Source organism: Chiloscyllium plagiosum, unplaced genomic scaffold (genome assembly GCF_037043375.1).
Source record: "Chiloscyllium plagiosum isolate Xiang-an unplaced genomic scaffold, Cpla_swu_hap1 HiC_scaffold_42, whole genome shotgun sequence".
Classification (NCBI taxonomy): Eukaryota; Metazoa; Chordata; class Chondrichthyes; order Orectolobiformes; family Hemiscylliidae; genus Chiloscyllium; species Chiloscyllium plagiosum.
Genome location: NW_028270180.1, coordinates 10,510,157 through 10,531,787, shown reverse-complemented (window position 1 = coordinate 10,531,787; position 21,631 = coordinate 10,510,157). Strand labels below are relative to the sequence as shown.

The 21,631-nt window shown below is 43.5% G+C and overlaps 1 pseudogene; it reads right to left on the bottom strand.

Moving 5' to 3' along the window:
* Positions 1 to 1,867: 1,867 nt before the first annotated feature.
* LOC148137557 (uncharacterized) lies at positions 1,868 to 21,301 on the bottom strand (annotated as a pseudogene).
* Positions 21,302 to 21,631: the final 330 nt, after the last annotated feature.

Here is a 21,631-nt window from a genome sequence, read left to right as displayed (position 1 = left end):
GGGGTGGGGGGGCATATCTTTAAGGTGAGAAAATAAAGATTTAAAAAAGACCTGAGGGCAACATTTTCACACAGGGAATGATATGCCAGAGGAAGTAGTAGATGCAGTACCCTTATAAGATTTAAAAGACAGGTACATGGATACGGAATGTTTGAAGGGATATGGACCAAATGCAGGCAAGTGGGACTAGGTTAGTTTGGGAAATTTGGTTGCCATAAACTAGTTGGATGAAAGGGTCTGTTTCCTTGCTGTATGACACTGACTGTATCTCTTAACTGCCCTCTGGGCAATTAAGGATGGGCAACAAATGTTGTCTCAGCCAGCGATGGCCACATCCCATGAATGATTAAAACAAAAGACTTGTTTAGTTACATGGCCAATACCCACCACTGCCCCAAGACAGAGACAGCAAGTGGCAGAAGTGGGTATTGCAGATGCTGGAGATTAGAGCCAAGGTTAGAGTGAAGCTGGAAAAGCACAGCAGGTCAGGCAGCATCTGAGGAGCCCGAAATGTCGATTCTCCTACTCCTCAGATGTTGCCTGACCTGCTGTGCTTTTCCAGCACCACCCTAATCTAAGAGTGCAAGAGGTAAATTGTTGGTCTTTCAGGAAATCAAGGATATGGGAACTGGGCAGGAAAGTGGGGTTTAAATCCAAGATCAGCTATGATTGCACTGAATGGTGGAACAGGCTCGATGGGCCGAATGCTCTACTGCTGTTCCTACCTCTTGTGACCCAAATTGCAAATCTTTCTCTTCATTCCAACCGACCCAATTTCAATTTAAAAGACATCTGTGTCTTATTTGCCTCAGTGGTTCCCAGTGATAGCAAGTTCTTCATTTTAAAATTACAATCTGAAAATAATTACATTTGAACATAAAAAGGCATTACATAAAAATCAAAGGGCAATGATTACTGCTTTGCAATTCTTTAATAATTGCTCATCTCACAATGACAGTAAGGTTATGGAACAATTCATAACTTCCCTTAATTTTAGCTAATGTTTGCATCTAATCAGGCTTTCAATATTGGAATATTTCAATGCACGATGAGTTCTTTGATTATGACACCCAATTTAGTTTCTCATGAGGATTTATGTTTGCCTTTGTGAAGATAACTGAACATTTTGAAATTATAATGGAAGAGACTTGTATTTATGCCACATCATTTTGCATCTTTCAGGGACACTTGTCAAATTGTCAGCCATGTGAAAGCTATTTTTCACAAAAGGTTCCAGTTTATGGACTCATCAAGAAGATTATTGGAGCTGAACATTATTTAAATGGAAAAACATGGAAAGCTGCAGCACAGAGAGATTTGGGAGTCCTGCTCATGAGAGGTTGAATAGGTTGGGCATGGGGTCATTGGAGTTGAGGAGAATGAGGGTGACATAATTGAAACATACAAGATACTTAGGAAACTTGACAGGATACATGCAGAAAGATTGCTTCTCCTTGTGGGAGAGTCTAAGACCAGAGGGCATCATCTCAGAGAAAGGGATTCCACTTAGGACAGCAATAAGAAGGAATTTCTTTGCTCAGAGAGCAGCAAAATTGGAATTCTTTATCATGGAAGGCTGGTTTGTCAAGTATATTGAAGGCTGAGATAGAATTTTAATCAGTAAGGAAGGGTTATGGGGTAAAGGATGTAGGTTTGCTCGCTGAGCTGCAAGGTTCATTTCCAGACGTTTCGTTACCCTACTAGGTAACATCTTCAGTGGGCCTCAGGCGAAGCAATGCTGAAACTTTCTTCTTTCTATTTATATGTTTGGGTTTCTTTGGGTTGGCAATGTCATTTCCCATGGTGATGTTATTTCCTGTGATGTCGTCACTTCCTGTTCCTTTTCTCAGGGGGTGGTAGATGGGGTCTAATTCGATGTGTTTGTTGATAGAGTTCCAGTTGGAATGCCATGCTTCCAGGAATTCTCATGCATGTCTTTGTTTGGCTTGTCCTAGGATGGATGTGTTGTCCCAGTTGAAGTGGTGTCCTTCCTCATCCGTATGTGAGGATACTAGTGAGAGAGGGTCATGTCTTTTTGTGGCTAGCTGGTGTTCATGTATCCTGGTGGCTAGCTTTCTGCCTGTTTGTCCAATGTAGTGTTTGTTACAGTCCTAGAACGGTATTTTGTAAATGACATTAGTTTTGCTCATTGTCTGTATAGGGTCTTTCAAATTTATTAGCTGCTGTTTTAGTGTGTTGGTGGGTTTGTGGGCTACCATGATGCCAAGTAGTCTGAGTAGTCTGGCAGTCATTTCCGAGATGTCTTTGATGTAGGGGAGAGTGGTTAGGGTTTCTGGACGCGTTTTGTCTGATTGTTTGGGTTTGTTGCTGAGAAATCGGTGGACCATGTTCGTTGGGTACCCATTCGTTTTGAATACATGGTATAAGTGATTTTTCTCTGCTCTGCATTGTTCCTCTCTGCTGCAGTGTGTGTTGGCTCGTTGAAATAATGTTATGATGCAAATCTTCTCAAAACTCGTTATGGGGTAAAAGCAGGAAAATGGATTTGAGAATGATCAAATCTGCCATGGTCTCATTCATTGGTGGAGCAGACTCAATGGGCTGAATGGCCTACTTCCATCACATCTTATGGTCCAAACAGCCAAAAAATGAATTCCAGGTTAATCTGATGTTAGTTGAGGGAGGAATGTTGACTGAAACACCAGGAAACCCTGCTTTTGTTCTTTATGTAGTGTCTATACAAATGACCTGAGCCATTAAAGACATGAGGTAGCTCAGACCTCAGAACATCTCCAAGGAGAGGAAGCTGATAAATGACTCCCTCAGCACAGTGTGGCATGAGACTGCATGATGGCATGGTGGCACAGTCGTCAGCACTGCTGCCTCACAGCACCACAGTCCCTGGTTCGATTCCAGCCTTGGGCAACTGTCTGTGTGGAGTTTGCACATTCTCCCCGTGTCTGTGTGGATTTCCTCCGGGTGCTCCGGTTTCCTCCCACACTCCAAAGATGTGCAAGTCAGGTGAATTGGCCGTGCTAAATTGCCCATACTGTTATGTGCATTAGTCAGAGGGGGATGGGTTACTCTTTGGAGGGTCGGTGTGGACTGGTTGGGCCAAAAGGCCTGTTTCCACACTGCAGGGAATCTAATCTAAAAACATCTGTACAGTTTGCATTGTGAACTAAAGTCACACGGTGAAGATCATGACCAGAACATTTTGGTTTAGAATTAGATGTCTATCAAGGAAGCTAATGAGAAACAAAATTAAAAGAGGAAAGAAAGTTGAAACCAATGCAAAGGGAAAGGTGTCTGAAGAGATGATAAGTTCCAATGAAATGTTGAAGGGAGCCACACTTTAGGAAGGAAATGGGCTTTTGAGGGAGTGTTGCACTGAAGTAACAGAATGATACCAGGGTTCATGAAACTGCAATGTTTTCAGAAATCCACAGTTGGTGAGAAATAGTGTGAATGTTTAAAACTCTCCCTTTCAGCTTAACAAAACACAACTGATTTAAGCCTCAAAAATCCTTAATATTTTCTTAGATAAGATTTGAAACAAAAATCCATTTGATTGCAAAGGATATATTGCACAGAATAAATCTGAACACAGTCAGTCCATGTCTATATTTATGTTCCACTTCAGCCTCCTCGTGTAGATAAGGAGTGTTTTTACAACCTAACTCTAAAATTCAAAACCATCTATTCTCTTCTCCATCAAATGCCATGCTCACATAAGTGTACTCGTAAGCCCTCAGAAAAACATATTAAATAAGGGTTACACTACAGTTTCCTCACTAATGGCCTCACAGATGATTGAGGTGACTATTTAACATTTCAGACCATTCACAGGTTCTGCCTGTCTGTGCAAAAATTCATCCGAGTGATTTAAGGAAAATGAAAGCAGATGGGCAGTCAGCAATAACAAATTGTAAAATGCCTTTGTTTAGCTTGTTCATGACCTTACAATTTGTTATATTTCCATGGAAAGTAAAATAGAGTCACTATACTCCTGCTGGACCATAGGGCTTGGAATAACTGGCCTGTATCCTATCACCAAGTCACCCTTTAATTACATGTGCATATTACATGGGCTCTGACCAAACAGGTCAGAGCCAGTCCCTCTCTGAACCTCCTGTTTTTTTTTCTTTTTTTAGGAATAAGACGCAGTGAGCGAACAATGAGTGCATAAAACTTTATTCATGTTCCGCCACCAGGAAGAAAGGAAACATTTAAGTGGTCAGTGACAAGCATTGCTCTCAATAAAGGCAATATGGAGTGATCAAAAAGTGAAAGGGGGGGCAGGGATTAAATCTAAATGGAGTCGGAGGGAGAAGTAACGCACTCCATACCCCATGATGCCCACCTCTAAGTCCTGTTTTTTTTAAATGATCTTCTTATTCCCTCAGCACCCATGTTGTGTGTGTACAGATGTACACAGTGAAGAATGATAAGTGTGTAAATCTTTATTTATATTCCACCACCAGGAAGAAAGGAAGCACCAAAGTGGGCTGTGACCATTGCCCTCCTCAACAAAGGGCAATGCTGAATGATCAAAAAGTAAAAGGTGGGGTACAGGGATTAAATCAAAATGGAGCCGGAGGGAGAAATAAAGCACTCCACACCCCGCAGTAGCCACCTCTATCTCCTGTTAATTTCTTTCTTTATTTTTTTGTTCTTTTTTCTTACCCCATACTACCGTCTAAGAGCGGTAGTGCTTATTTTTCCCCAGCACCCATGTCGTGCGTGTGCAGATGTCGGACACTGTGAAGAACAACAAGTGTGTAAATCTTTATTTATATTCCACCACCAGGAAGAAAGGAAACACCCGAGTGGCCAGTGACAAGCAGTGCTTTTCTCATCAAAGGGCAATGCTGTGTGATCAAACACTGAAGGGGAGGGCAGGGATTAGATCAAGATAGAGTTGGAGGGGGAAATAAAACACTCCACTCCCTGCAGTGCCCCCCTCTATCTCCTGTTTATGTCTGTCAGCCAGGACTCCCCGATTGGACCAGGTTAACTGCCCCAATTATAGTCAATCAGATCCACCTGGGCCTGGCTCCAATCACCACAGATGTGGAATAAGATAATGGAATTAGATTTGCTGTAACTCTCAGAGAGATGAAGTGTATTGGAGAAGGTTCATTTACTGGATTGTGAGGAAAGAGATAGGCGAGGAATAGAGGGAAATTGGAAGGAGCTTTCAGATGATCATTTTCAAGATAAGTTGATTTGTCTGTGATATCAGATTCTATTCTCTCCTGTTCCATTCTGTTCAAAGGGGTTCCCATACCTGTCTGGGAAAGCAGCCTCAATTCTGTTCCGACATTGTCACATTTGACACTGGGAAATATCATCAATCCTGAAACGTCTTCCAACCACCACCTTTTCAAGTGCAAGGCAAAAGTCAGGACTGCAGACGCTGGAAATCAGAGTCTAGATTAGAGTGGTGCTGGAAAAGCACAGCAGGTCAGGCAGCATCCGAGGAGCAGGAAAATCGACGTTTCGGGCAAAAGCCCTTCATCAGGACTGGCCAGCCAGTGATGTCAATGTCCCATGAGTGAATTAAAAAGTAGCTGCCCCAATCCCTAAATAAATGTGGACAAATAAATCAAAGGATTATAATTAAGAGTGGTTGAGTACAAATGTATTGCATTGTGTGCAATTGCCTGTGGAGTTCTCTGCTACAGCAAGTATTTGAGGCTAAAACATTGTGTGTTCTCAAGAAAGAGTTTGATATAATTTTTAGGGCTACAGGGATCAAAGAGTATGGGAGAAAGTAGGAAAAGGACATACTTTTTGGATGATAGAGCAGACTCGAAGGGCCGAATGGCCTACTCCTGTTCCTATTTTCTACATTTCTATGTATCTATTTAAATAGATCTTTGTCTTTTATTCTGAGGACCCAGAACTGGATGGGTATTTGAATAGGAAGGGTTTAGAGGGATATGGACCAAATGCTGGCAAATGGGACTAGGTTAGGTTAGGATATCTGGTTGGCATGGGCGAGTTGGACAGAAGGGTCTGTTTCTGTGCTGTACAGCTCTATGACTGTATGACTCTAACTTTAAAGAGCAAATGTGTTGTAAGTTGTGTTGCTTGCAGCAACGACAGCACTCTAAACATTCATGTAAATGTGTCAAATGGGGCATTTCATTGTAATATTAACGCATTTCCATAGCCCAATATGGCAAATGACATTATCTTTAAACGAAAGAGATAACATTACATGATGTGACATGTTATCACTTCTCTAACAATTTTGAATAAACTAAAGTAAAACTGAATTAGCATTGACAGACATCTTTGTATCTTCTATGGCCACAGGTGAGGTCCCAGAGGACTGGAGAATAGCCAATGTGGCTCCATTGTTTAAAAACAGTAACAGGGATAATCCAGGAGATTACAGACCTGTGAGCCTCACATCAGTGGTAGGGAATTTATTGGAAAAGATTCTCAGGCACAAGATCTATACGCATTTAGGAGGAAGTGGATATTGATAGACGGCATGATTTTGTGCGGGGGACGTCATACCTCACTAACTTGATCAAGTTTTTTGAGGAGATGACGAAGATGATTGATGAGGGAAAAGTGGTTAATGTTGTCAACATGAACTTCAGTAAAGCCTTTTACAAGATCCCTCATGGCAGACTGGTGCAAAAGGCGAAGTCACATGGTGTCAGGGTGAATTGGCAAGATGGATACAGAACTGGCTTAGTCAGAGTAGACAGTGGGTAGCGGTGGGTGGATGCTTTTCAGAATGGACGGCTGTGTCTAGTGATGTTCCACAGGCAACAGTGATCAGACTTTGTTGTGCATGTTCTGCACAAATGTTTTGGAGGAAAACGTAGCTGGTCTAATTAATAAGTTTGTGATTGATACAAAGATTGGTGGAGTTGCCAATAGTGTGGAAGATTGTCAGAGGATACAGCAGGATATAGATCAGTTGGAAGCATGGGAGAAAACTCGCAGATGGAGTTTAATCCAGACAAATGTGAGGTGATGCATTTTGGAAGGTCAAGTGGAAATTATACAGTGAATGGCAGAACCCTTCGGAGTATTGATATGCAGAGGGAGCTGGGTGCTCAGGTCCACAGATCACTGAAGGTGGCAGCACAGGTAGATCAGGCAGTACAAAAGGCCTATGGCATGATAGCCTTCATTGGAAGGGGCATTGAGTTTAAGGATAGACAACTTATGCTGCAACATTATAGAACTTTAGTTAGGCCAATATTTGGACTATTGCATACAGTTTTGGTCACCAGACTACCAGAAGGATGTGGATGCTTTGGAGAGGGTACAGAAAAAGTTTACCAGGATGTTGCCTGGTATGGGAGATTTTAGCTATGAAGAAAGCTTGGATAGACTGGACTTGTTTTCACTGGATTGCAAGAGGTTGAGGGGTGACCTGATAGAAATTTATAAGATTGTGAATGACATGGATAAAGTGGAAAGTATGAGACTTTTTCCCAGGGTAGAGGGGTCAATTTCTAGGGGACACAGGTTTAAGGTGTGAGGGGGTGGGTGGAGGGGTGTGGGGGTGGGGGGGGGGAGAGATGTTTAAAAGCAATGGCGAGGCACGTTTTTCACACAAAGGGTGGAGAGTGCCTGAGGACATGCTGCCAGAGGAGGAGGTGGAAGCAGACACAATAGCAGCACTTGGGAAACACCTGGATGAATACATGAACAGGAAGGGAATAGAGGGATACGGATCCTGTAAGTGAAGACAGTCTTAGTATGGAAGGGCAAAATGTGTCAGCGCTAGCTTGGAGGGCGGAAGGGCCTGTTCCTGTGCTTTATTGTTCTTTGTTGTTTGTTCTTCAAATATGATATCCTGTGATGCAGTAGCTATGCTGTACATGTCAAGATCACATAAACGGGGGTGAGAAATTTGACCTGAAAATGCATTTGTAGTTCTGTAGCAAATTATAGCCAATGTACCTCTCTCCTATTCTTCAAATTTGATTTTATTCACTTGTGAGACTTGAGTATTGTTGACTGGGCTAGCATTTACTGCCCATCCCCAGTTGCTCCTTGAGAAGGTGGTGGTGAGCTGTGTCATTGAACCACTGCAGTCCACCTGTTGTGGGTTCATCCACAATGCCATTAGGGAGGGAATTTCAGGATTTTGACCCAGTGACACTGAAGGAATGGCGATATAGTTCCAAGTCAGGGTGGTGAGTGGCTTGGAAGGGAACTTGCAGGTGATAGTGTTCCCATGTATCTGCTGTCCATGTCCTTCCAGATGGAAGTGGTCATGGGTTTGGAAGGTGCTGTCTGAGGATGGTGAATTTCTGCAGTGCATCTTGTAGATAGTACACAATCCTGCTACTGACTGTAGATGGTGGAGGGAGTGGATACTTGTGAATGTGATGACAATCAAGCGGGCTGCTTTGTTCTGGATGGTGTCAAGCTTCTTGACTGCTGTTGGAGCTGCACTCATCCAGGCAAACGGGGCGTATTCCATAGCACTCCTGACTTGTTACTTGGCGATGGTGGAAAGCCTTTGGGGAGACAGGAGGTGAGTTACTCACCACAATATCCCTGGTCTCTGACCTGCGCTTGTAGCCACTATGTTTATGCGATGTGTCCAGTTGAGTTTCTGATCAATGGTAACCCCAAAGATGTTGATAGTGGGGATTCAGTGATTGTAACACCATTAAATATCAAGGAGTGTTGGTTTGATTGTCTCTTGATGGAAATGGTCATTGCCTGGCATTTGTGTGGCACGAATATTATTTGCCACTTGTCAGCCCAAATCTGGATATTGTCCAGATCTTGTTGCATTTGAACATGGACTACTTCAGTATCTGAGGTGAGATGAAAGGTGAATAGTGCCAATGGGATCATTGGAACCAGTTTCATTTGTTGATTCCTTTGATTGGATGGTGCACAGTGACTCCCGAGCAGCTGAGCGCCAGTACTTACAATGTGGAAGTTGGCTGAAAGTGGGTCCCTAGTTCTCAAGGGCAACTAGGGATGGGCAAGAAATGCTGACCCTGCCAGCGATGCCCGCATCCTATGAGTGAATAACAAAAATGTTATGGAGGTGGAAAGAGGAAACAAGAGATAGGCAACAGCATGAATATGAGGTATGTTAAATGTATCATCAAAGTTATGAACAGACTGCCTTTGTCTCAACAATGGCCAGGGAGAACAATGGTATCAGTCACTAAGGAAAGGAACTGGGAATGCAGAGGAAAACAATGGCTTCAATTTTCCAAGTATTTAATCGGAAAAGTTGTTGTTTTGGGAAATACTGCTCACAGGGGCATTATAAAACAAAAGATGACACTGAGCTACGTAAAGAGATATTAGGTCAATTGACAATTAACTTGGTCAAAGATTTTGATTTGAAGTCATGTCTTAAGAAAGGAAAGTGTGGTAGAGAAACGAAGCACTGTAAGAAGGGAATTCCAGCGCTTGAGGCTTATAGTGAGCTGAAAGCCTGACCATCAAACATGGAACAATTAAAGTCAAAAAGTCAGAATTATAACAAATATTGCTCATAAAGGGGTATAGGCCAGTTAATCGGTTCTCCCAGATGGTGGCAGAGTGGGAAGCTCCAGCCACAGCTTGTCCACCCTGTCCATTCCTTTTCTTCTTTTTCCATTTTTTGTTTTCTCTTCTGTCTTTTTCCTCTGCTGGTAGCAGCCTGGAGCAGCAAGGGGCTGGCCACCAGACACAGCAAAGGTGGTTACTGGAATCAGTGCGTCCCATCAGACCACATGGAAATCTTATAGAAAGACTAATGTCTATCTTTTTAGCTTTATTTCTTATTTTCCTAACCCATACTATGTACATTTGTAACATAATGTCTCTTTTTTTTCTTTATTCTGTCTATTTTATGTACCTAAGATTTGTACCTGGGTACTTTGTACCTAAGATGGCATTGTGTATTGGCGACATTGTACACTTTTCACTGTACTGCTGTTCTTTTACCACTTGAGTACACATGACAATAAACCTAATTCTAATTCTAACTATAATTCTAATGACAAGTGAGAGTACCAAATCCATATCTTACAGAGTTCACCTCATCTGGAATGCTGTTCAATGTATTCTCTTCAGAGAGGTAACACAATGCAGGAGGCTGATTTCAAAATGTCACTGCTATATTCCTCTTTGGGCACTCCAGACTGTGAAGCATGACTCTTTGATGTCTATCTGTTCTGTTAGAATACATGTTAGATTTCACGTTGAAGGTTAGATAAAACAACTCCGATTCCTGAGCATCCATTTTCTCCATCCACCTCTCACCAATTATTCCATTCCCACAGACTATCAAACCAATTACCACCATGACGCTTGGCAGTTCACTGATGGAACCTTATACTCCTGGAGGAAAAACAATCCACTGAGCTTCATAAGATGTTGTTAAGAAGCATTTTCCATGTATTCTGGGGAGGGAAGAGCTGGGATGGAGGTCGGGGGTAGGGCAGTGATGGGTGTTGTATCAGGTAATTGTTCTGTTCAACTGTGTTGAATGCTACACAATCTGATGTCTCATAGTCTGTGGACAGAGGAACAATTAGTCTTGCATGCTGTCCTGTTGGAAACAGAGGTGATATTTCTTACCTCTGATAGATGCCTAACTCATTAATGTTAATTATGCCTCTTGTCATCATACATTAAACTACGCCTTGATGATCTAGACAAAAAGTTAACAGGCGTTATACAGAGGTCTATCGTCTAATCGTGATAATTAGTCAAGCCCTTAGGGTAGAAAGGTGGATTTGGCCTTTAGGAAGCAGGGACTGAGGAGGATCATCATCCCAGGTAACGATATTCTGACAAGGTTCGGTTGAAATTTTATAAGTTCCCGTTGACCACTTGATTCTGTTTTTGTAACAGCCCCCCGACTGCTTTATTTGTTGCAGATTTTATTCATTTAAAAGAGTAGAAGGAAGAATTTAGGATTCATCATCATATCACCACTTTGTGATATTTTCATCTGAATATTTCAGTTGAAATTTTACTTCTGCTACATTGTTCCTTCTGGCTGTAAAGGTGCTTTTTATCAGCTTGTCCATATTTGACCCATTTCTGGGGCAAATGGGATTCAAGCATGGGCTTCATGGCCTAGAGGTGGAGTCACAACCATTGAGTCTCAGGAGGCCTCTTAGAAGCTAATACGGTGTAGATATTGTAATCAATCTGCCCACTGGACTACTACTAGTAAGGCCACTACTAGTGTACCACAACACCATTAGGCGACATCAAGAGACTTCCAGTTGTCCCTGAGATATAAGGTTTTAACCAGAGACCACGGTTGTTCAGTTGCTGTCTTGGAGCATCTATGTTAGTGGATGTAGCAGTCGTCCTTTCAGATATTCCGATAACATTGGAGATGTTATAACACACCTCTGAAGCAGTTGGGACATGAGACCAGATCTCCTGATCCTGAGGTAGAGACACCACAAGAGCTCCCTTAGGGGCTGTTGATGCTAGCTTTGTTTACCTTCACCCCTTAATTATTTTGAAATAATATAAAACAAGGTTGGTGGCAGTTAACCATCTCAAATACAAGCCATTGGTGAAGATGACTGTGGAATTGGGTCGGGGGATGGAGGGGTGGGGCAAACATGAAAGTGTTCTAGTCCCTCGTTCATTTGGAATGGAAAATGTGCTCACTGAGTGAAAGTTCCTGAGCTGTGCAATTTGCATTCATGCCAAATTACCATTTATTCTGAAAATGTGCATTTCAATCTATACTTAGCCCTCTTAACTTGATTACAGTCCAGTTCAATTAAAACAAAATCATCATTGAATTAATTGCTTCTGATGCGCATGGTTCTACAAATATTTGATAGCCCTTGAGGGGGGAGAGGGGGTTCCTCTTAATTGGTAATGCCAATTAATTGAAGCTTCATAATGTCCTCTGGCTCAGCACTGATGTTTCTTCAGGCGTTTTGTGGGGACAAAAGAATTCAGAGAATCATTGTTAGAATTCCAAGTGCATGTAAGATGTTATGTCACAAATTGAAAAGGGATTTTCAAGATGAGCAGCTTTCTGTATGTTTTCCACAGGGAAAATATTAAAATTTTCACATTTTCTTGAAGACGATGTGAATCTGCAATTCAAACTGTCACTCTGTAGGATACTCATTTTGATTTGTAGTTCCCTGAACCGTAATTCCTAACAGTAATGACTGCAAATTGGCAAAAAAAAGTAACATTGTCAGCAGATTGAAAATGGAAATATTCCAACGTTCCCTTCTGCAAAAGGTCACTCATTCCACAAGGGGTGAGTTAGCTGGACAGATGGTTTGGCAACACAAAGTGATATCAATCACATGGGTGCAATTCCTGACTAACTGAGGTTACTATGGAAGACTCTTCTCAGCCCTCACCTGAGGTGTGGTGGCCACCAGTCATACAGTCATAGAGATATACAGCACAGAAACAGACCCCTCGGTCCAACATGTCCATGCCGACCAGATATCCGAAATTAATCTAGTTCCATTTGTCAGCATTTGGCTCATATCTCTCTAAACCCTTCTTATTCAGATACCCATCCAGATGCCTTTTAAATGCTGTAATTGTACCATCCTCCACCACTTCCTCTGGCAGGTCACTCCATACGCGCACCACCCTCTGTGTGAAGAAGTTGCCTCTTAGGTCTCTTGTAAATCTTTCCCATTTCACTTTAAACTAATGGCCTTGAATTTTGGACTCTGCTACCCTGGGGAAAAGACCTTGACTTTTCACCTTATCCATGCCCCTCATGATTTTACAGACCTCTATAAGGTCACCCCTCAGCCTCCAACGCTCCAGGGAAAACAGCCCCAGCCTATTCAGCCTCTCCCTGTAGCTCAAACCCTCCAACCCTGGCAACATCCTTGTAATGTTTTCAGCACCCTTTCAAGTTTAATAGCATCTTTCCGATAGGAAGGAGACCAGAATTAAACATAGTATTCCAAAAATGCCCTCATCAATGCCATTTCTCTCTAATGACAGATTGAGACTCTGGCATCTTTATATTCTAATGGGATTTTTAATTCCATCTGATCCAACTTTAGGACACCCACTTTTCTGACATTGAGTCAATATATTCCTGATATGGCCTCCGGTGGGTTGAAATTCTCTGATTTGTACTGTTGCTTTGGTATCAGTAACTGGTCATATTGAGGGGACGTTGGCATGAAAAGAGCCAGTGTCAATTGAATGTGGAGTGCTGAGGTCACAATCAATGGACTGAAGCCAGGTTATGTACAGGCTCCTACAAGGTGACCTTTTATACCTGGTCCAGTCATCACTGGCTAAATTACAGCTCCCGATCTGCACAAAGACACATTTTATAATGTTGGAGAGGCAATTTTGAAACCTTTGTACAGTACCTTCTGGTATAACATGACAGTTGTGTTCCTCTGCAACTACACACTGGAGAAAACTGTGCTGTAGAAGGCCGTTGTAGAAAATCGCTCTACCCATTCAGTAGAAAGTTTGCATTATCCAACAGTGTCCACAATTCACCAATCATGTTGACAAAACACTTGCTTTACCAGAACAACCTGTATTTGTGTTCTTGCAATATATAGGATTCGTATCAGAAGAAGTAGAGATTGCAAGCTCAGTAAGGTCAACTCCATAACTGAGTGTGTTATAATAGCCATCTGATGATTTTTCAACCCAATTGTTTGCTAAATAGCAACGTTTGGTCAGAATATCTATAGAACTGTTCCTGACGTACAGAAGGATATGTTCCTCTGGACCATTCCTCCAAAAGATAGCAGATTACCAGCTACGTAATTTTACCATCAGTGAATCTTTTACGAATACAAGAGAAAAGTCTAATGAATAGTTAATAAAGCCACACCAAGAATAGTTAGGAATACCTGAACGAAAGTGATGAGGTCGTATCCTTTAAATCGTTGACTTCAGAAAAAAATTATTGGTAGTCAGGATACAGATTTGTACACTGGCTTTGAAAGTGGTTCTTTGCCATTTGTTATTTTTATAGCACAATTGACTTGTGTCATCATTCTGCTGAGTCAGAGTCTGACAAGTGTGAGAGCAAGCTGCATTGTAGAGGCATCTTTGAGATGGATTTCCCATTAGAAAATTGCTTTGGAAATTACCAAGGATTGCAGAGTTAAACGAGGCTGTCTTGTACCACTGGTTAGCAAGAAAACTCTTTCTTTTTGAACGAATGCAGACTTACTACTTAGTATTATCTCAAGATTTCAGTCACGTAAGTTGTTACAGGATACCTTGCAATAATTATCACTTATCAAACAGCTTTAGTGTGACAGGGTGTTAAAATCGAGGGTTAAAAAAACAAATAACTGGCAAATCAGATAGGACAGAAGGGGACATAAGGCTGGAGAAAGTTCGGCAAAATTGAAAAGAAAATATTTGCATTTATATACCACTTTTCAGGAAGCCCCAAAGCTTTTTACAGACAATGAAGTATTTTCGCAGAGTGGTCAATAATGCTGGCGAGGGACATCTGCCCTGGGATTTGCTCCAGAAACCTCTTTCTTACTCTCTCCTCCTTTAGCATGCACCTTAAAACCTCTCCTTCTGACCAAACCTCTGGGCACCTTTGCTCCTATCAGCTTCTGTGTATCAGCATCAAATGTTGTTTTGGGTTTGATCCTGCAAACAGCCTTGGGACATTTTACTGTGCTAAAGATATTTTGCAAATCCAAGATGTTGTTTTCGGCTGCGATAGCGAGGTAGCATAATGGCTCAGTGGGGTAGCACTGTCACCTCACAGCGGCAGGGATGTGGATTCGATTCCAGCCTTGGGGTGACTGTCTGTGTGGAGTTTGCATATTCTCCCCGTGTCTGCGTAGGTTTCCCTTCACAGTCCAAAGATGTGTGGGTTAGGTGGATTGGCCATGCTAAATAGTCCCCTTAGTATCCAGGGAAGTAAAAATAATAGGATATGGAAGATATCAAGGTAGGTCATGGAGAAACTGATCAGAAGATGGAAAAGGATAATTAAGTTAGACATGGAGATAAACATTGTCACAGGAATGAAATGCCAGTGAGAAAAGGTCTAGGCAGGAACATCAATCAACTGTACCTTGATCAAAGTGTGCTGTAGATTTGATAGAATAACTCAGGCCTGCTATCTTTGTGCAAAAGGAGAAATAGCAGCAGATAGGCAATGTCGTTAGACTATTGATCCAGAGACCCAGGCGAACACATCAAGGACAGGAGTTCAAATTCCACCTCTGCAAATGGTAAAATCAAAGTTCAGTTTAGAAAATCTGGAATTGAAAACTAATCTCTGTAGTCATGACCCTGGAACAATCATTGATGGTTGTCAGAAACAGGTCAACAATTCTCTGATGCTTTTTTTTGGGAACACAATTTGTTGTTCTCACCTGGTTTGGTCTCCAGGCCCACGGCAACATATAACCCCAACAGTTGGCCTATCAAGTCTGCACTGAGCCTCCAAGGAGCATCTGAACAGACCCACCCAATCCCAGTAACCGAGTCTCTACCATGGTCAATCCACCTGACCTGCACATCTCTGGACTGTGGGAGGAAACCGGAGCATCCAGAGGGAACCCACGGAGAGAATGTACAAGCTACACCCAGACAGACTGGAATTGAACCTGGGTCCCTGGCGCAGTGAGGCAGCAGTGCTAACCACTGTGCCACCATGCCAACCCAGTTGACAACATGGTTAACTCTTAAGTTCTCTCAGAAATGGCATTGTAGCTCATTCCATTCAAGGGCAACATGATGCCAACATTTGTGGAAGAGCGAAGAAGGAAAATGGGAGGTAAACAGTGTGGTTTTATTAAATGGTGACTCTGGCTCAATGGAACAAAAGGACTGTTCCTGCTCCCATGATTTATATTCTTGCATTGTTCTAAGCAGGTTCTCAAACTGTTCTCAAACCATATCTATGCTATAGTATCTCTTTGTTATTATGCCCAATAATAACATCGAAAACATTTTAGTTCTGGGCTGACAAAGATTTCTGACCCATTGAGTTCAATGGGTGTGGATAAGTACTCCAGTCTGCTGTGTAGAAACACAGCAACTCCCTCAGTAAATTGCACTGATTCCATCTGCTTAGCCTATAACTGTTCACTAGAAACCCAATCTATCAGCTTACTCTCAAGGATCAGTTGAAAGAACTGATCTTTCTAATCCTTAAAGCCCAATGCACCATCTGGAGATATTTTCCAAAACAAGCTGTTCAGAGATATAAAATCCCTACAGTGTGGAAAGAGGCCCAACAAGTCCACACCGACCCTCCGAAGAGTAACCCGCCCAGATCCATTTCCTCTATATTTACCAGGAGAAAGTGAGGACTGCAGATGCTGGAGATCAGAGCTGAAAATGTGTTGCTGGAAAAGCGCAGTAGGTCAGGCAGCATCTAAGGAGCAGGAGAATCGACGTTTCGGCCATTCCTAAAGAAGGGCTCATGCCCGAAACGTCGATTCTCCTGCTCCTTAGATGCTGCCTGACCTGTTGCGCTTTTCCAGCAACACATTTTCACCTCTATATTTACCCCTGACTAATGCACCTAACCCACACAACACTGAATACTATGGGAAACTTAGATTAGAGATTAGATTAGATTACTTACAGTGTGGAAACAGGTCCTTCTGCCCAACAAGTCCACACCGACCCTCTAAAGAGCAACCCACCCAGACCCATTCCCCTACATTTACCCCTTCACATAAACAACGGCCAAATCACCTAACCTGCACATTTAGGAAACCAGAGCACCCTGAGGAAACCCACGCAGACACGGGAAGAATGTGCAAACTCCACACAGACAGTTGCCTGAGGCAGGAATTGAACCCGGGTCTCTGGCATTGTGAGGCAGCAGTGCTAACCACTGTGCCACCGTGCCACCCCAATTACACAGCTCTGGAATTGTTGGGGAGAAAGTGAGGTCTGCAGATGCTGGAGATCAGAGCTGGAAATGTGTTGCTGGAAAAGCGCAGCAGGTCAGGCAGCATCCAGGGATGCTGCCTGACCTGCTGCGCTTTTCCAGCAACACATTTCCAGCTCTGGAATTGTTGGGACTTGAACTGGGCCTGCTAGTTCAGAGGCAGGGATGTTATGACTGCACCACACGAGTCTTTATCCCTCCTCTGGGCAGACTGACTCAGCATCAGCAGCAACTGAAGTGGCATCCGTGATCTCGAGTCTTATAACTGTATATTCAGAACTGTTATAGAATCATAGTCATGCAGCACAGAAACAGACCCTTCAGTACAACCAGTCCAAGCCGAACATTATCCCAAACTAAACTAGTCCCATTTGCCTGCTCCTGGCCCATTTCCCTCCAAACATATCCTATTCAGTATCTATCCAAATATCTTTTAAACGTTGTAATTGTACCCATATCTACCACTTCATTCCAAACGTGAACCACTCTCTGTGTAAAAAATGTGCCCCTCATGACTTTTTTAAATCTGTCTCCTCTCACTTTAAAATGTACCCCTCAAAGAAGGTGAGGACAGCAGATGGTAGAGATCAGTTGAGAGTGTGGTGCTGGAAAAGCACAGCAGGTCAGGCAGCATCTGAGGAGCAGGAGAATCGATGTTTTGGACGTAAGCCCTTCATCAGGAATGAGGCTCGTGGGTCGGGGCTGAGAGATAAATGGGAGGGGGGTGGGGCTAGGGGGAAGGTAGCTGGGAATGCGATAGTAGATGAAGGTGAGGGAGAAGGTGATAGGTCGGGGGGACATGAGCGGATCGATGGGAAAGGTGATGGACAGGTCAGGAGGGCAGTGCTGAGTTGGAGGTTGGGGACTGGGATAATGTGTGGGGAGGAAAATGAGGAAACTGATGAAATCCACTTAATCCCACGTGGATGCAGGGTCCCAAAGCGGAATATGAGGCGTTCTTTCTCCGGGGATCAGATGGTAAGGGTTTGGCGATGGAGGAGGCCCAGGACCTGCATGTCCTTGCTGGAGTGGGAGGGGGACTTGAAGTGTTCAGCCACGGGGCGGTGGGGGTTGGTGGGTGTGGATGTCCCAGTGATGTTCTCTGAAATGATCCGCAAGAAGGCGTCCTGTCTCCCTGATGCAGAGGAGACCACATCGGGTGCAACAGATGCTGTAGATGACATTGGTAAAGGTACGAGTAAATTTCTGTTGGATGTGGAAGGATCCTTTGGGGCCTTGGACAGAGCTGAGGGGAGTGGTGCGGGTGCAGGTTTTGCAATTCCTGTGGCGGCAGGGGAAAGTGCCCAGAGTGGGATGTGGGCTGGTGGGGGTCGTGGGGGGGGGGAACGTGGGGGGGGGGGAGTGTGGACCTGATGAGGGAGTTTTGGAGGGAATGGTTTCTCCAGAACACTGATAGAGGTGGGGAGGGAAATATATCTGTGGTGGTGGGGTCTGTTTGGAGGTGGCGGAAGTGGCAAAGGATGATGCGATGTATGCGGAGGTTGGTGGGGTGGAAGGTGAGGAATGGGGGGGTTCTGTCCTTCTTGGACTCCAACTCAGCACTGTCCTCCTGACCTGTCCATCACCTTTCCTATCTATCTGCTCCACCCCACCCCGATCTATCACCTTCTCCCTCACCTTCATCTACCTATCGCTTTCTCAGCTACCTTACCCCCAACCCCAAAACCCTCCCTCAGCCACCTGGCCCACAAGCCTCATTCCTGATGAAGGGCTTATACCCAAAATGTTGATTCAGATGTACCCCCTAGTCTACCTCAAAGTCCACTTTACCTGATGAAGGAGAAACATTGCAAAAGCTTGAGATTTCAAATGAACTGGTTAGACTATAATCTGGTGTTGTGACTTTTTCCACCCATTCCAATACCCAGTCCCAGAGCTAGTGATAGGGATTACGTTGGGACCCAGTAGTTGGTACCCAGGGCTCAAAGGGGCCTGCAGTGCTTGGTCTGGAGTGGGGTCAGGAGCAGGAATGAGGAACTTGATTTCTGACCCCAGCTCTGCTCCTTCCAATCCCTTCATATTCTTCCCAAAATGTGGCACCCACAACTACATGCATTACTTCAGCTGAGGTCTTTGTGTAAGTTTAGCATCACATTTTGTACTCTATGATCCTACTAATAAAGCTCAGGATACTGAATGCTTCATTAATTGATCCCCTTAATTATCCCAACCACCTTCAATAACCGTTGCATATGTGCACTCAGGTCGCTGCACTCCTGCACCCCCTGAAGACTTATACCCATTATTTCATATTGTCTGTCCTTATATTTCCAAGCTCAATAACTTGTGGAGCCGGAATAAGCATAGCAGGTCAGGTGGCAACCAAGGAGCAGGAGAGTCAACGTTTCAGGCACAAGCCTTTCATCAGGAGTCCCTATGAAGAGTCCTGCCTGAAACATTAATTCTCCTGCTCCTCAGATGCTTTTTCCAACACCACACTTTATCAACTCTGACTCTCCAGCATCTGCAGTCTTCACTATCTACTTACATTTCCAAACAAAGTGCAGAACTTTTGGAGTTCTGCACCACTCATGCTTCGAAGTTTAGTATCAGCCACAAACTTTCAACTTGTCCTCTGCACGCTCACTTCTGTGTCATTAAGAAAAAAAGAAGTGTCCCACTACCAACCCCTGGGGAACTCCACTGCAACCTTCCTCCAGCCCAAACAACATTCATTAGCCACTGTTCCCAATTTCCCATAGAAGTTGTAGATAGAGTCACCGAGTTGTAAGCACAGAAACAGACCCTTCAGTCCAACTCATCCACGCTGACCAGCCATTCCAATCTGACCAACTCCCATCTGCCAGCATTTGGCCCATATCCCTCTAAACCCTCCCTATTCATGTACCCATCCAGATGCCTTTTAAATGTTGTAATTGTACCAGCTTCCACCACTTCCTCTTGCAGCTCGTTCCATTCATGCACCACGCTCTGTGTGAAAAGGTCACCCCTCCGATCTTGTAATTTCCCATCTGGAGCGCCAGAGAGAGTGAAAACCTGGTGTTTGAGCAGATCTGTGCATTAACAACCCAATAGCCTTCACAAGTGTCTTGCCCTGTTCATGCATGCTTTTCCTCTGAAGGTGAAATCGTCTTTGTCTTATTTTTACTGAATCCCTTGCCAAGCTGTGCATTAATGATCCTTGGAAGCTTCCTGTCCCCTTTATGCTGTGTTTAAGATCCCTTGTGCCCTTCACAGGCCAATGAAGTAAATTGCGATCAAACATTTCCCTTCCTGCGACATGAAACATGCCAGCTCCTTGCTGACGGGCAGCTGTTTGCTCGGAGGCATTTTACAAGAATTTTAGCTGAAGAGTACACTTTGCAATGTAACACAAAGGCACAGATGTCATTGAGGCTAGTTTTAGGTCAGCACTTTATAAAGCTGCTAACCTCATCTGAAATCGCTGTGCTAATGGAGTGACTTGTCCTTGTCCATAATTAGGTCTGCTGAGTCCTGACTTTGTTTTGCAAGGCTAATTGAATCTCATGCACGTATATGTATATACAAGGGTATACAGTATACAGAACAGAATGCAGGAGTGTTCTGACCGCAGTGCAGTTCTGCAATTGAAGAGACCTCATTAACTCCTGGCATCCATGCTTGACAAACCTACTGGAGTTCTTTGAGGATGTAACTAGTAGAGTTGATGATGGCGAGCCAGTGGATGTGGTTTATTTAATTTTTTAAAAAGTTTAATTTATCCACTCATGGGATGTGACTAAGCTGACATTTATTGCCCATCCCTCATTGCCCAGAGGGAAGTTAAGAGTTAACCACATTGCTAAGGGTCTGGAGTCACATATGGGCCAGATCAGGTAAGGATGACAGTTTCCTTCCCCTAAAGGACTTTAGTGAACCAAAAGAGAAAATGCTGTAAAATCTCAGCAGGTCTGGCAGCATCTGTAAGGAGAGAAAAGAGCTGACAAAGCTTTGACAAAGGGTCAGTTAGACTCGAAACGTCAGCTCTTTTCTCTCCTTACAGATGCTGCCAGACCTGCTGAGATTTTACAGCATTTTCTCTTTTGGCTTCAGATTCCAGCATCCGCAGTAATTTGCTTTTATCCAGTTTTATACTTTAGTGAACCAGATGGTTTTTCTCCAGCGATTGACAGTGGATTCATGGTCATCATTAGACGCTAAATTCCAGATTTTTATTGAACTCAAATTCCACCATCTATCACAGTGGGACTCAAACTTAGGTCCCCAGGACATTACCTGGGTCCCTAGATTAACAGTCTAGAGATAACACCACTGGACCATCTCTTCCCAGAGTTTCTGAATTTGGACTTTCAGAAGTCTTTCATCACACCCACCTAAGAGATCAGTGTACACAAAGCAATGTGGCTTCTTGCACTTTCCTATCACAAGAAGCAGCAGATATTCAATGCCATCCACATTGCTGCAGACCACAGCAGCAACACCCCGACCCCCGGCTTCATTTTCCACCATTGCACGTCCCAGCTTTAAACACTAAAGAATGACTTGGTAAATGACGGCAGTTTCACCTGCGTTGCAGATGTCCCCTGATGTGTTCTTGCTCAGGAGGTGAGAGAGACCAGCTTACAGCTGACACTGCAGACTCACCCATGACTCGGCACTCTCACTCTACAATCAGTTCCGATTGGTTGGCACAGTCATATGGCCAGCACACCCAAGTTCCGCTACTCAGGAAATAGCTATCAAGAACTTCATTTATAATGGGTGTCCTTCAAATTGGATGTCTCATCCTGTGGATGGGAATAGCTAACTATTTCAGCACATTCAGTTTCTGAATTTGAC